Raw genomic sequence first — 9,842 nt, 5'->3', positions numbered from 1 at the left:
GTATAAGGGCTTTTTTTTAATGTTCCACCCCTGCTTCATTTTTTCCTTACTGTCTTTCTTTGTTTCCCTGTTGATCTTATTCATATGTGGCTGTTAATGTTCACAGCAATATACTCCCTATTTTTTTTCCATTTTCATCTGTTTTTGGATTGGGGTAATGCCACTAACATTACTATCCAACCATGTTTTAAGGCAGGGGTAGGCAACCTGCGGCCCGCGGGCTGGATGCGGCCCGGCAATGCCTTGGGACCAGCGCCAGCCCGGTCCTGCCGCCGATTGCTGCCAGAGCCTTTGGCCGATCAGGAGGAGGCGGGCAAGGGGGGGCAAGCAGCAGGCAAGGGGAGCAAGCGGCAGGCAAGGGGGGCAATTGTCTATAGAAGCCTCCGAAACATGCATTTATATTAACATTTTTTAAAAAATCAGCAAATTTTTAGCGTGTCCTCCATATTTTTAAAAAGTGTCCTCCATTTGAAATTCTGTCCTACATTTCTCCCGGTTTATTTATTTATTTAATTTGTTTTAAAATATTTAATTATTTATTTTTTGGCTTCGGCCCTCCAGTTGTCTGAGGGACAGCAACCCGGCCCCCGGCTCAAAAAGGTTGCCTAACCCTGTTTTAAGGTCTCAAACTTTTGGATTAAATAAGTGAATAATTTTGTTTCTTGATTTAGGGAGACATACTAAGGTATCACTTGGAAAGCTCTGTTGTAAGCTCATCTATAGAGGAGAAATCTATCACTTTCATTTCCCACTTTTGCAGGATGATCAACCAGAATTATGCATGTTGAAACATTCTGGTTTTCCCACCTTCTTATAATGCCATTTTTTCACCTACAAGAAGAAATGACAAAAGAGGAATACCTGCATATTATATATCCCTGGCAACCTGTTAGCAAATTATGATAGTTAATCCAGCATAGGCTTTGCCTGCACTGCACAAGATACTGTGAGGGCAGCCTGGAGTAATCTCACCTCAGAGCTGCCCTGACATCCCTCCCCTTACCTGGCCCTTGGTGCACACAGTGGAGCAGCTGTCTGCTTGCATGTCCCATTTAGCAGCCTGGTGCATCCATCATCTCTGCAGGTCACTTGCTTCAAACCAACAGACCCAGTATTGATACAAACAAAATCATCCAGCATTGATAAAGACTGTAAAAGTGTGGCTTCACAATGCTTATGGCTTTGAAGGTTTTAAGCAGGAGATATCAGAACAGTTGGCTGTTTGCCTCATTCTGTGATCTCAGAGCAAGAAACTGGTGACAGTGATGGATGTAAAAGGTAACGCATAGGGATGCATGTGCAGGCAGTATCCCCAGTGTGGGTTTGTGGAAGGGCTTCAATTCTTCCTGGAAGATCCAATGTATGAGGTAATTTTTTACAATTCATGTTAAGGGTGTTATACCCTGGTTCTCGAGCTGAATGCACCAGATGTTCAGACTGTTGACAGCAGAACTGAGATTTGGGCTGTGCATCACCCACACAGGACACTGCCAGAATGGAAGAAAAATGGGCCTTTTGGCCCATGCAGACATGTCCATAAACAACTGTAACCAACTTTTTTGGTTGTTGCAGAATTCTCTAGTGATCATGGAATAACCAAAATCTTTTAATATGGCAATTTTCACATTGTTGAAGAGCAAGGAAATCAGTGGAGATGCATCTAGCTACTTTCCTGTGTCTGGTAGCTGGTAGAACAAGGAGATGCTGCAAGGACATCATCTGCATCAGCTTCCCATGTATTCTCAGACAATCCCGGTAGATGCCTGTTGCAGTGCATTCTTCTGCTGTCCAATGGCATGGAGGTGGCCATGTTGCAGGGTTGTGCTAGTTAAAAAATGAGTTAGGGGGTAAAACAAGGAGATGCATCTACACAAACAGAGCTATGTACCAGATATACAGCCCTTGATGCAGGATCTCAGGCTATGTTTGTTTCATGTTCCTCTGAATTTTAATTTTTATAAATGTTATTTTCTCTCTTGTGTGTGTGTCAGAATCCCCTTCACTCCCCCCCCCCCCCTAATGTCTTTTTTATTTCCTTTTATTTTCTTTTCCATTTTGGTTTTTTGTCATTACCTATGCCAATAGCAGGAGAGAGAAGACTTACAGTGACTGTTATTTTCTTTCCTCAGAATGCCTCAGATCTGGTGTCATTCCAGGGTGCATGATAGAGGAGGGGAATGTCAACAAAATATGCCTTATTTCTTGATATAATATCAAACCATCTTGATATAAGGCAAAGGTGAGACTCAGCTCTTAACCATTACCCCACATGAGCTATGAGTACACCTTCAATTGTTCCCAAATCTTTTGAACCATGCTGGTGCCATCCATTCATCCATCCATCCATCCATTTGTGACAGATGTGAAGGGATCAAGACGAACCCAAGAGATTTTGCTACCTGCAGCCAATTACAAGATTTTGTGATATTCCACATGAAAGAAGTTGACTGACTGGGGGCATAGTTGAATTTTATGACTGAATCAGCCATGAGGTTAGTACAACATACCCAACAGAGCTTGCTTCAAAGTGTAAGACAGACTGTGTCATACACACAACTCTGTCCTCTAAGACCAGGGAACTGTGGAGTGGGGGCTCACACTGAACAGGTGATTCAGAATTGCTTGTATCTAAAGACTTTGAAAATGCCATTTCAGAGTATTCAGATTAATCACATTCTGGGAGCCAAGGACTTTGGAATGACAAAAATCAAATGTTTTTTTCATGACTTGGAGGATTAACTATATTCACCAAGCTTTTCTTAAAATTAAAGTTACAAGTGAGAAAGTGTGCTTGTTAAGAAAGTGCAAAAGCAAAACATGCCAAACATCTCAGTGTGACACCTGGTAGCTTGATCTCTTGACTAGGAACCAAATGTAAACAAGCCATGTCACTACTCATGGCTTTAAGGAAGAAAGCCTCCAATTCAAAGATTCTGCCGGGCCCTTGAAGTATAGCAGGGGGTGTTTCTTCAGAGTTGTACCAGTGCTCAGCTAATGAGGGTGCAGAAGCTTATTGTAGCTGGGTAACTAGGGAAAATTAATGACAGTCAAAGGAGTGATTTGTAGATAATGAGTCTTGTCTTGTCACACATACATCCCTGTTGCATATGAGAGCAATCAAAACAGTGATGGCTGATCAGAAAAAATACAGAAATGTATCTTCTTCTTCTTTCATTTCCTGTTTGTACTTTCTGATCTGGGAGGCTGTCCATCTTGTTCTGGGGTAGCCATCTGAGAAAGCAGCTTTGCATCAAAGGGAGTTTTGAAAATGTTAAGAGCCTGAAATGTTCGGGTTGGTGTGGGTGTGTGGGTGTGTACATGTGTTTACAAAGATGAGGCTGGAAATAACAATATGCTGACAATAATGGAAAGAATGTTAGATGTTGTATGTATCTACATGTTAATACAATAAAGTTTATAAAAGAAAAGAAAAGAAAATGTTAAGAGCCAGCAGCAGAACATGCTGGTAATTTGGAAAGATGGTGGCAGTGAGAGGGAGGTTGATGATCTTCAGCTGTATTGGTTCTTCTTTTTTATTAATTTTTATTCAAAATTTTAAAATATGTTAACAAGTACAAAAACGATAAGAAAGAAAAAAAGAAACAAACAAGTAAAAAGAAAAGAAAAGAAGGAGAAAAAAATACTTGTGATCTTCTTTACAGCAAGGATGTATACCTATAGATATTCATACTTCCATATGTATATATTACTGCTGTAAAGAAGATCCCTCATGCCTCAAGAGCCAGCATGATGTAGTGGTCTGAGCACTGACTATGAATCTAGAGACCAGGATTAATACCTGCGTGGCCATGGAAACCCATTTGGTGACCTTGGGCAAGGGCAAACCTTCTCTGAACAATATATAGTGCGCCCTTGCCATTCCAGACCCCCCCCCCCTGCATAAGTCAAATACTGTGTGTGCTCGAACCCCATTGAAAACAATGGGGCTTATGCATGCGGTGCAGTGCAGTGCGATGCATGTGCTATTGCCTGTTCTGTCATGCAGCTTTCAGCGTAAACTGAAAGCCGCACATATCATGCCTGCATATGATGCGAGTGCACTGCATCGAAGTGAAATATAGCCAAGTGAGGTTGGTTTAATTGTATGTTTGAGGTGGACCTTGAGCTTCCAAGGAACTGTCCACCTGGTGCTGTTCCATTCAATAAACTGCTGTCTTCAGTTCATAAATTCTTAAATTCAAAGTGGGTGCAAGTTTCCCACAGAAGTCTCAGAAACATAAAGCAGGCTGCTGGGTACAGGCTGCTATACTCTCTCTAGCAGTAGGACTCCCAAACCTAGATATTAAATGCTGTGACTCAGGCTTCTTATAAGAACTGTAGAAAAATTCAGGAGCTTATCGCTCACCTTTTTAAACTGGATGGAGGTGGGGACACAGGATGGAGGCGGGGATTATCACTTGCTAAATTGCTGCTGAACCATTGGCCGCCATCAGCACAGGTCCAAGCCTGGTCCTAGCTGTGCTCGGCCAGCACTTTTTAGAAGTTGGAAGCTTTCTGGCTTCTAAAAAGTGCTGGTGGGGTGCAGCTGGGACCTGGCTTGGACCCGGGCTGATGGTGGTTGGTGGTTTGGTGGTGATTTAGAAAGCAATATAATTAGAAAGCAATAATCCCCACCTCCATCGTGCGTCCCAGCTTCAGCCTCCCAGGTTTAAAAAGGTGAGCAATAAGCTCCTCAGTTAGACACAAGGAAATACTGCTCCCATGTGCTATATGAGGAAAGATGTGGTACAAATATTATCGATCAATCCATATTTTAATTAAGTTACATCAGATCACAGGATATTTCCTCCTATTTTATTTATGTGGCTAAGAAATTAGCAATATGGGTATGTGTGTGTAAGGGAGGTGGGGTGGAGGGGCAGGTTCTTTTTTGCAATTAATTCTGTTAGATCTCAGGGCCTGGGCCTGAGTCCCCAGTTTTCATAGATCATCTCCAGATGAGTGTACATCTCCAGTTTGAATAGGCTTCACTTGAGGCAATAGAAAAGAGATGAGTGCAAATCTTCAGCTCAATTAGTAGACCAACAGCTTCGATTTACAAGGCTTACTTGATTTCTTTCTGCAACTTGCAAAGAGTCTCGGGGGGGGGGGGTGTCAATGTATTTACTTACCTTCTTGTTTTCCCCTCAGTTGTTGTGGTGCCAGGGTTTACTGTCCACTATGCTCTGCATGTGCCTTCTGGTTGAAAGCAAGCAGAGTAGATTAAATGTTCTTTTATGCCATTTCCTTAAATTGGTGTGAAGGAATAATCCCCTCGTTTCATTTTAAAACTACTGTCTTAATTTCCAGACCAGAACATACACTTTCTCTGTGTGTGTCAATGACAAAGTTGTGATCAGCTATGGTCCATATTTAATGCATAATGCTTGATGGCCTAACTAGTGGCTGTCTTTGGTCTCACATTTGGCCTGGAAACCTCAGGGCATGGAATGATTCTGGCCTGACAACCCTACCATACCTATAATAGTTTCAGAGGCTAGAGCATAGATATATGGCATGGACCTTAGAAGAATACATTAGGAATGATATGTCCTGTTACTTGTTCTTGTTTTTCGTAATGAGGGGAGGCACAGGTTGAACTGCAGAAATATTCCCACACACTACTCCAAAAGGCATCATGGACCCAACTACATGAATCCAGTGTTCACCTCAGATACCAAAAACAAGTTTCCTTCTTCAGTCCCTCTCTGCATGAGATTTGTTTCTTCATCTGGAGACCCAGAGAAGCATAACAATTCCCTGAGACCTCAGCTGATGCCCTGAGACCTGGCAATGTTTCTTCCCTCCCCACTTTTTGCCATTTTGTTTCTATTGCTCTGTAGTGTGGCACTTTCACTTTTGGGGTGAAATATCAATGGCCTCTTTCGTAAGGCCTCATGCCCTGAAGTAGACTTGCAGAAAAACTACCTTTCATGAAAGGCAATGTAGCAAAGACACTTGCCTCTGAAGGATGAAAAAGTATTTAGCTAGAATGTTGTGGCTGGAATGTAAAACATTGTTTGTAAGGCTTTCAAGTGCCTTTAGGTCCTTCTTTTAGAGCTACCTCATCTAAAAAAATGCATGAGATATGCAAGATATATTTGGAAGTTCTAAACAGTGAAGCTTTCATAGTGTCCTAAAGAAATGTACAAATTATTTATTGGTCTGCCTCTTCTTATACTTCTGCCCACTCCAGATGCTTTCTTTTTTACCTGTTCAGAAGCAGGCCTCTGATCTTCCATTAGCAGGGCACAAAGTTCTTTTTTAAAAAAATACTCAAGCACCATACTTTCTGAAGCTAAATCTGCGTCAGACATTCCCTTAGGTATTCCAGGTACATAGTCTGAGCATCCTGTTTGTTTTTATAGAAAGAAGAAAAGAAGACAGCAGAATGTGAAGTGTTTCAAACACAATGTAAGGGCTATGCCAAGTGAACCTGTTGAATATGTGTTTCTTTCAAGTGCTCTAAAGAAAGAAGGATACACACACAGGCCCATTACAAACGGGCAGGAAAGTACGCGCGGAGCGCGTACTAGGGTTAGAAAGGGGCGGTGCTTCTGAACCCCCATAACCCTAGTGTGCGCTCTGCACGCACAAAATGGCGGCGGCTGTTCCACATGGCCATGAGGACGTCACGACCGTGCCGCCTCTATATGGGGCAGCGCGGACGTGATGTCCTCGCTCCGCGCCAGGGCGCTTAGTGCGCCCTTAGCGTGGAGGAGGAAGGAGCTCCGTTTTGGAGCTCCTTCCTGGTTTGGTCCGCTGGGCGCAGCCTTCACACGGCTGTGCCCAGCGGACCAAAGGACAAAGGGGCCAAGCGGCCCCTTTCTCCTCCTCCCCGCCGCCGTGGGGTGTCCTTGGGGCTTGAAGCCCCAAGGACACCCCTTTCCAGGCTGCGGGGAAGGGGCCTTTTGCCACTTCCCCGCAGCCTGAAAAGTGGCAGATTGGGGCCTCAGCGACTGCCGCTCTGGACACTGAGGCCCTGATATAGCGGGGAAAGGGGCGGGTGCAGCCCACCCCAAACGGGCGGTCTGTAACCCGCCACAGAGATGTATTTAAGAACAAAGGGAGGGTTAGAGCCAATTAGCATGTAATGGCCAGTGTGCAAACATTCAGCTGCATTTGAGCATAGTGTGAACAAAGTTCTATATGTAATACAGTACTCAGTTGATAAAGGTTAATAATAATAATAATAATAATAATAATAATAATATTAAGGAAGTGACACAGTAGTCTCCAGAATGATTCAGGAGGTTTTTACATTGATGATAATACCATGCCCTCTTGCTTTAGTTAGCCCTGTAGGGACTCTTCTTTACCTCAAAAATATTGGCCGCTCAGAACTCTCAGTTCAGGTATTTAGTACAGGTTGAGTATCCCTTATCCAAAAAACCTTGGAAAAGAAGAGTTTAAGATTTTTTAAGATTTTGGAATATCTGCATTGTGCATAATGAGAGAATCTTGGAGATGGGGCCCAAGTCTATACAGTAAACTGATTTATGTTTCATACACATCTTATACACATCACCGGCAAGTAATTTTATACACAATATTTTTAGATAATGTTTGTGTACATTGAACCATCAAAAAGCAAAGGTGCCTCTTTCTCAGTCATGCATGTGGACAATTTTGGATATTGAAATATATTTTGGAATTCTGAATAGCGGATACTCAAGCGGTAGTGGCACAAGATGAGGGAACTGATGTTTATAGGTATATAGTGTTAGAATCTTTGTGCTTTTCATTTTCTTTATCCAACTACTTTTTTGGGAGGGGGAATATTAAATGTAAGTAAAGAATAACACACACACACACATATATATAACACTCCAAGTTCAAACTCATGAATACATCTAGAGAGATATGAATATATGGACAGAATATATGGTGCTTTTTCTATTTTACTAGATGATTACATTAATCACCTTGAAAACTTCAAATGGATTTTGACTGCCTTAGGGTGCTTGAGCATAAGCATGTCACAGCCAACACTATACAATTAAACTGGAGTAGTGGTGCAGTGGATTTAGGGCTCATTAATCAAAATATGAGGACTTTTTGATTATTAGGGACAACAATGCCATGCCCCTCACGCTTCCCAGGCGTCCCTATCACCTCTGAGCACAACTGCAATCCTGACAGCACCAGGGGAGTGGAATAGTATTTTCCAGCTAGGATATACAGCTGTGAGCAAAATACCCATATTGTAATGCAGAATTGCACAACCTGGCAGTAGGAAGGGGCCAAATTTAAAATAAGTTAAACTTCTTCAGGCCACAGATAGGTTGCACCCTCTCTCAGCATGCTTTGATGTCCAAGGAGGCAGAAAATGTTTGCAGAAGCCGCAGCAGTTGCCATTTCAGTATGTATTTCAGTGTCACCTTACACAGCAGATAGCACTACTGTAGTATTTGTTTTACTCCAGTGTAATGGAAGTGTTCATTACTGCAGTTACTGAATATCTCCTATGGTATTTCTGAGGCTGTTAGTAAGATTTTCATTTGCATCTTCTGACAAGCTGTAATCCAACAGCTGCGGTAAATGAATTGCTTGTAACAGTTCGGCTTTTTTCTTCTGCTCTGCAATGGAGATTTTTCTTTAGATGTTTATGCTGTCAATATGAAGCCATTTCCTTCCCAAATTAGTTCAACAGAGTCAGAAGTTCAACTGAAAAACAATTTTTGCAAGGGAGAACAATAGGTTTTGCAGTTTGGTGGAAGGTGGGATGGAGAATTACCTGTGTTCTGTGTAGGTTAAAAAAAAATGAATGAGGGGAAGACCAGGTTGCAATGGGCCTTCTGGGCATCAGAATAGCAAAGTCTAGCAATAGAATACGCTTCAGAAATATTGCCACATAGTGCTCGCTTCGGCAGCACATATACTAAAATTGGAACGATACAGAGAAGATTATCATGGCCCCTGGGTAAGGATGACACGCAAATTCGTGAAGCGTTCCATATTAAAAAATAAAAAATAAATATTGCCACATCTCAGATTTTATTTTTTATTTTTCTAAACTGGAGACCCACTGTGGTATAGAGACCCATTAGGGTCCCAGAAGAGGGTGCTAGGAGTTCTGCAAGACATTCCAACTGAAATAATAATAATAAAAAACCTAACAAGTTGTAAAAGCTGTATATATATAATAGACCAGAAACTACTTGGGCACTTATGAATGCATAATCGCTTTAGTTAAGCAGCTATATAGCAACTCCAATTCCCACTTACCAGGAAGCAGCTGCGGTGATTGATGGAGTCTGTTCTGCTGTTGCTCCAGAAGCAGCTAACTGACATTCCTTTTCCTCCTTTGAGCAATTTCCATTGCAATAATTAAAAGCAGGGTTCATGTCATGATTCCCGTTCATGCCACAGATTACTCACACAAAAGAGGATGGGAGGAACCATCAGCCAGTTGCTTCCTGAGCAATGGAGACAGATCTTCAATGATCATAAGAGCTGTTGCCAGTTAGTTTCCGGGCAAGGTACAAAGTGTTGGTGATCACCTTTAAAGCCCAACATGGCTTGGGTCCAGAATACTTAAGGGAATGCCATCTCCTGTACTGTCCGCCCCACACATTAAGGTCCTCAGGAAAGAATCCACTTCAGCTGAAAAAAATCTAGGCTAACTTCAGTTATCCAGAAGGCTTTCTCCATTGCTGCTCCAAAACTATGGAATGACCTGCCAGAGGAGATCTGCCACATCTCTACTCTTACAGCCTTTAAGAAGGCTCTTAAGATGGATCTCTTCTGGCAGGCGTTCCCAACCTAGCTACTCTCCCCGCATACTGTGATTTTTGTTGCTCTGTCCACCAATTTCCCTCTAATTTTAATATGATTGTATT

At 42.3% G+C, this 9,842-nt stretch overlaps 1 non-coding gene across 1 annotated transcript; it reads left to right on the top strand.

Moving 5' to 3' along the window:
• The first annotated feature begins 8,857 nt into the window (after positions 1 to 8,857).
• On the top strand, positions 8,858 to 8,964 carry LOC149313995 (U6 spliceosomal RNA). Its single transcript, XR_016281199.1, has one exon. It is a non-coding gene; the product is annotated as a U6 spliceosomal RNA (small nuclear RNA).
• Positions 8,965 to 9,842: the final 878 nt, after the last annotated feature.

The sequence above is a fragment of the Sceloporus occidentalis genome, unplaced genomic scaffold (genome assembly GCF_023333645.1).
Source record: "Sceloporus occidentalis isolate IW3139 unplaced genomic scaffold, rSceOcc1.0.p SCAF_4, whole genome shotgun sequence".
In the NCBI taxonomy this organism is placed as follows: domain Eukaryota; kingdom Metazoa; phylum Chordata; class Lepidosauria; order Squamata; family Phrynosomatidae; genus Sceloporus; species Sceloporus occidentalis.
The sequence above is the reverse complement of the archived record's forward strand: the minus strand, read 5'-3'. Positions and strand labels throughout refer to the sequence as shown.